At 35.0% G+C, this 5,314-nt stretch overlaps 1 non-coding gene across 1 annotated transcript; it reads left to right on the plus strand.

The window, feature by feature from the left end:
• The first annotated feature begins 242 nt into the window (after positions 1-242).
• On the plus strand, positions 243-349 carry LOC123243330. Its single transcript, XR_006505878.1, has one exon. It is a non-coding gene; the product is annotated as a U6 spliceosomal RNA (small nuclear RNA).
• The last annotated feature ends 4,965 nt before the right edge of the window (positions 350-5,314 follow it).

Raw genomic sequence — 5,314 nt, forward strand, 5'->3', positions numbered from 1 at the left:
AAGTGGCTTTTTTCTTAATAATTTCTACATCTTTTTTTTTTCACTCAATTTAGGTACACTATACATTCTCCCACACATTTGCTAAAAGCATTCTGAAAAATGTGCCCTTTGCTCTTTTTCTTCCATGTATGCATTTTCCCCATATATACTAGGGGGAAAGGACTAATAGTTTATAATAAAGTATTTTATAAATCTATAATATATTATATAACACATTATGTATTTTAAATATATAACAAAATGTGCTTACTTCAGCAGCACATATACTAAAATTGGAATGATTCAGAGAAGATTAGCATGGACCCTGAGCAAAGATGACATGCAAATTCGTGAAGTGTTCCATATTTTTTAGCCACATTCAGAGGAAGAACTGTGGGAAGAGAAACACAAAAGAAAAACAATTGCTTGAACACATGGGCTGATGGGGATATTATTGGGGATGTAGACACTAAACAGTAACTCTAGTCCAACTATCAATAATATGGAATTAGGTCTTAATCAATGATACATGTAAAGCCGAGTGGAATTGTGTGTCAGCTACGGGGAGTTAGGGGGTTTTGGGGGAAAAGGGAAAGAACATGAAACATGCAACTATGGGAAAATATTGAAAATAAACATTTAAAAAATATATGACAAAATATATAAATAAAAACTAATAGTTTTATTGTATTATGATCTATAAAGGACATATTTACTATTTCTGCCTTTTTACATTTGTTTTCAATATCTCTATGTCTTAAACATGGTCATTTTTTATTTTAAAACTTCCATGTGGTGCTGAGAAATTTGAATATACTTTTACAGTCCTCTATAAGATGCAATAAGTCTTTTACCTTAGTTTCTCCTGAAAAACATTTTTTTACACTTTTATCTTGCTGTAAGACTTATCTAAAATGATAGAGGGGCAACGAAGTTTCCTATAACTATTATGTTAACTTTTTATGTACTCTTGTAGCTCAGCTAGTGTTTATTTTATGAATTTTGATGTTAAAATATTTGGGACATATAAATTTACTACTGAAATGGATTTATTATGTTTGCTTACTTTCATCATTTTGTAGTTCCCATTATCCTTTTGTTGTTGTTGTTGTTTGCTTTGAGCATTTAGTTTTATTCTGATACTCTGCAAATACTGCTTTTTTGGATTCACTTGATGCATAGCATTTTTTCCTAACCACTCCTCTTTCAATGTATTTCTCCATTTTTTAGATGTGTTTCATATAAATTACAGATTGTGGGATATTGTTTTCTAATGAAATCTGTCAGTCTTTTCCCCCATTTTATTGGATTGTTCAATTGATTCACAATTAAAGCATTCAGATTTTCCTACATTTATCTCTAATATTGGATTTTCCTCGAGTTATGATTTTCACCGTCTTCCAATAAAAATACAATAATAAGCTTCTGAAATTATTTTAACATAATTTTTTGATTGCCCTATCCCTACTGACTCTTTCCCTCAGGCAAAAGCCCTGCCCCTTTCATTTTTTTACCCATTTCTTCGGTTGTAGACTTTTTCTTATTAGTTCCTTTCTCTTTTTTATATTTTTTCTGCTTATTTAATCATTTTCCTATATTATTTCTCTCAAGTAAATTGTTAGGCAGGCAGTCCCTATTTTTTCTCCTTCCTATCCTCCTCTTCACTTATTTTTACTAAATAGTTTTTAAAATTTCATTTTCTGTAATTTTTTCTAGAAAGTATTTTATTCCTTATTCTCTTTATTAATTATTTTCTCTTTTTGTATATTATAGACTATCATTCTTTCATTCATGGTCCTTGTATTTATTTATCCCTTTTTATTTCCTATTTTCCTCATAGCTTATTTTTAAAAATGACAGTTATTTCATATCCCTTTTAATGGTTTCTCCTACTGCCTTATAGAACATGCCTCCCATTCTGCCTATGTTTCTGATCATGTGGTTCATTATTAACAATTGCTCTTCCCTTGACAATTTCCTCCTCCCCCACCCCATTTCTGTACTCATATTTTTCTTTTCAGAAAGGAAATCTATGAATTCTTTCAATTGGCCCTTTGTTTTCTGTATTCAGAAATTCTTGGAAGTTTTTTGGCAATATTGCTAATATTATATTCAGGTTTTTTGACATGCTTTTCTGGGAGACTTTCATTCTTAAGTTGTCTTTACACATTCTATTATTTAGATCTCTATGTTTTTCCATTATAGAGAGGATGATTTCTTTTAATATTATTGCTTTTTCTTCTCTCCTTCTTGATAATCCTTCATTTCCATGTATTTGTATCCTCAGTTAGTTATTCTCTCTTTTATTTCTTTGCTGAGACTTAAAACTAAAGATTCAAGTTTTCTAGTCTGCCTAATATTTTAGCTGTCCAGGCCATAATTTTTGTTTTCACAATTGTACTTCACTTTTAAATCTTTCAGGAGCAGTGTGCTGTGATTCCATAGTCATCTCAAAATCCATACAGTCATTTGCCTCATTAGGTGGTGAAAAATTTTATTTTGGAAATATTTATTCACAGATCTCTGAATTCTTTTACTATGTCTGGAGGCCATACTGAAGGAAACTTCAGCTGTTATTGTCTTCCCTTTTGGCTTTTCTGCTTTTGCTCAAAGTCTTTGAGTTTTCTTTCTTTTGAGATCTTTGGTAATTCACATCAATTTTTTCTTATTTTCTCCTGTTGCTCACCTTCTTATGGAGTTTTCCCCATGGCCTGGGCAGGACCACAAAACATCTCTGGCTCCTTTAATTTATGAAATTTGCCATCCACTAGCGTAAGGCTCTGCCCCAAGTGACTTCTAGGGATATGATATTGGCATAATATGTATGTAAGTCTATAAATACTCTGTGCCTCCATATACATATTCTGCCCCACGTCCTCTATCCTCAGTTCCCTGGGCCAGAAACACACAAAAAATGATCATACTGCTATTTGTGGCTGAACAAATTTCTTACTTTTGTAGTATGAGTCTCCACTCCTATTAGGAGTGATGGGAAGTGAAGGTATATAGTTGGATTCTATTACCAGCCCAGACATGTGTCTTGCTCTGTTCTCTGTTTCTACAATCTTCTGTGGAGTTCTGTTGCAGTATACAAAGCAGAAATTAATCTGCCTTTCTGGAAATAAAATGAAGAATGGTATCCTCCAATTTGCATTCAGACTTCATTAGTTCTTTCTACAGTAATAGAAAGGCTTTTCCAACATAAGTCCCTTGGATCTTTCCTGGATCATTTCATTACTGATAATAATTAAGCCATTCACAGTTGATCATCACACTTTATTGCTTTTACTCTGTATAATGTTCTCCTTGTTCTGGTCACTTTATTTTGCATTACTTCATATAAGTCCTTTTGTGATAATTTTAATCATTGTTTCTTATGACCCACAAATGATATTAAATGTTATTTTTATCTGCTAATATACATCTTAAACAGATTTACTTGGGATTGGCCTCTTTTTGGAAACTGCCTATGCATAGATTGCGTACTAGTACTCTTTTCTGAATTTTATATAATGTAAAAATCATAAAGACTCAATAGAAGGGCCTGATTTTTTTCATTTTTCTCCTTTGTCAAATGACCAATTATAATTCTAAAACTTTTTTCCAGATTTTGGTTTTTGTTTTCAACCGACAATGCATGCAAGTATTTTATGTTTATATTTGCTAGGCTGATACTCACATATTTTACATATTTTGTAATTATTACGAATGGTATTTTCTACTATTACCACTTGGGCTTAGTTATTATGTAGAAAAGCCATTGATTTTTGTGGATTATTTTTTACTATTCAACTCTGCTGAAGCGCTTGCCACAATAAACATCTTTGCTCTTTCCACAGGATTTTCTAAGCAGATTATCATGACATCAGCTAAAAACATAATAAGAAATCTCTTAATGGTCCCTCTATTTTTGTCATTCTGTTGTCATAATGATTTTTCTTGTCATCATTGCTGTTGTTGATGTTGTTATAAAGAAATAAGGCAGGGGGCAGCTGGGTAGCTCAGTGGATTGAGAGCCAGGCCTAGAGACGGGAGGTCCTAGGTTCAAATCCAGCCTCAGACACTTCTCAGCTGTGTGACCCTGGGCAAGTCACTTGACCCCCATTGCCTACCCTTACCACTCTTCCACCTATAAGTCAGTACACAGAAGTTAAGGGTTTAAAATAAAAAAAAGAAATAAGGCAAAATGTTGATAATGGGGAGGAATAACAAGGATAAAGGGTGATGGCTGAGTTAATGGAATGAATAGGCAATCTTGGTATAGGGAGGGATAAGGCTGATATGAGGAGGAATGAGGAATGAAGGGGATGATTGATTGGAGGAAAAATGGAGGTAGGTATATAGGAAGGTAAGGGAATGAATGGAGTATACAGGAGGGCAGCTTAAACAAGCTTATTCACTGAGGCTAGAGACAGAGGATACTGAGAGGAAATAGGCTAGGTTCTTCAGCCATGGAAGGTATCTCTATGGTACAGGAGGAATTAGGCCAGTCAGAAATGTTTAGGTCTGTCTGGAGGGTTTTCTGTTGTTAATTTCTAAAGTCCCTTTGAGGGAGGAGTCAAAGGCTCTTCAGTGTAATTGATGTCTGCAGGAAGTCTCAGCTGGGTACTTCCTGCCCAAGATGGATGCCTAGGTTTCCCTCAAGAAAATAAAAGGAAAGTAATTCTTCCCTCTTCAGCCTTTGCCTTAATCTTCAATACAATCATTCACCAGAGGCTTTGTATAGGTAACAAAGGGGATTTATTAATGTCAGGGATAATCAGAAGGAAAGAGGGTTTAGGTTTTTATAACTGCTGCTAGGGAGAAGGCTGGTGCTGGGGGATGGGTCATAGGAGAGGGTTAGACTGAGAGAGTCTGGCTCTCCCAGTCAGGAAGGTTCGACTGCCTTTGAAATAAAGTATGTATCAAATCACTAAATTAGGGATAGGTTGATTTGGGATGTCCTACTTGCGTACAGAAACTAAATCCACAATGTCCAACCACCAAGCCCACCCTTCCTCCCAGGGCCCAAAGGGAAATTCAGGGAAAATAGTAGGGATGTAGATGGAGAGATCAGGGAGAGGTCCAGAGAAATCAGCTAGGTCCAAATGCCCCCAAAGACAAATAAGCACAGGCCAAGACAAGCCAAAAAACCAAAGCCAACAGGCAAAGCCAACAGGCAAGGGCCAAAGCCAAAAAGCAAAAACCCTTCAGTTGGAACTTCAGCACCATTTATAGCAGGGGCCAACCAAGCAACCTTTTTGGCCATGAGAGTCATAATCGCCACATTTTTAAAAATGTAATTTCATGAGAGCCATACAGTGCTCACAGTGTGCACTTCTGTAACAGTGCCTGA

The sequence above is a fragment of the Gracilinanus agilis genome, chromosome 3 (genome assembly GCF_016433145.1).
Source record: "Gracilinanus agilis isolate LMUSP501 chromosome 3, AgileGrace, whole genome shotgun sequence".
NCBI classification, from domain to species: Eukaryota; Metazoa; Chordata; class Mammalia; order Didelphimorphia; family Didelphidae; genus Gracilinanus; species Gracilinanus agilis.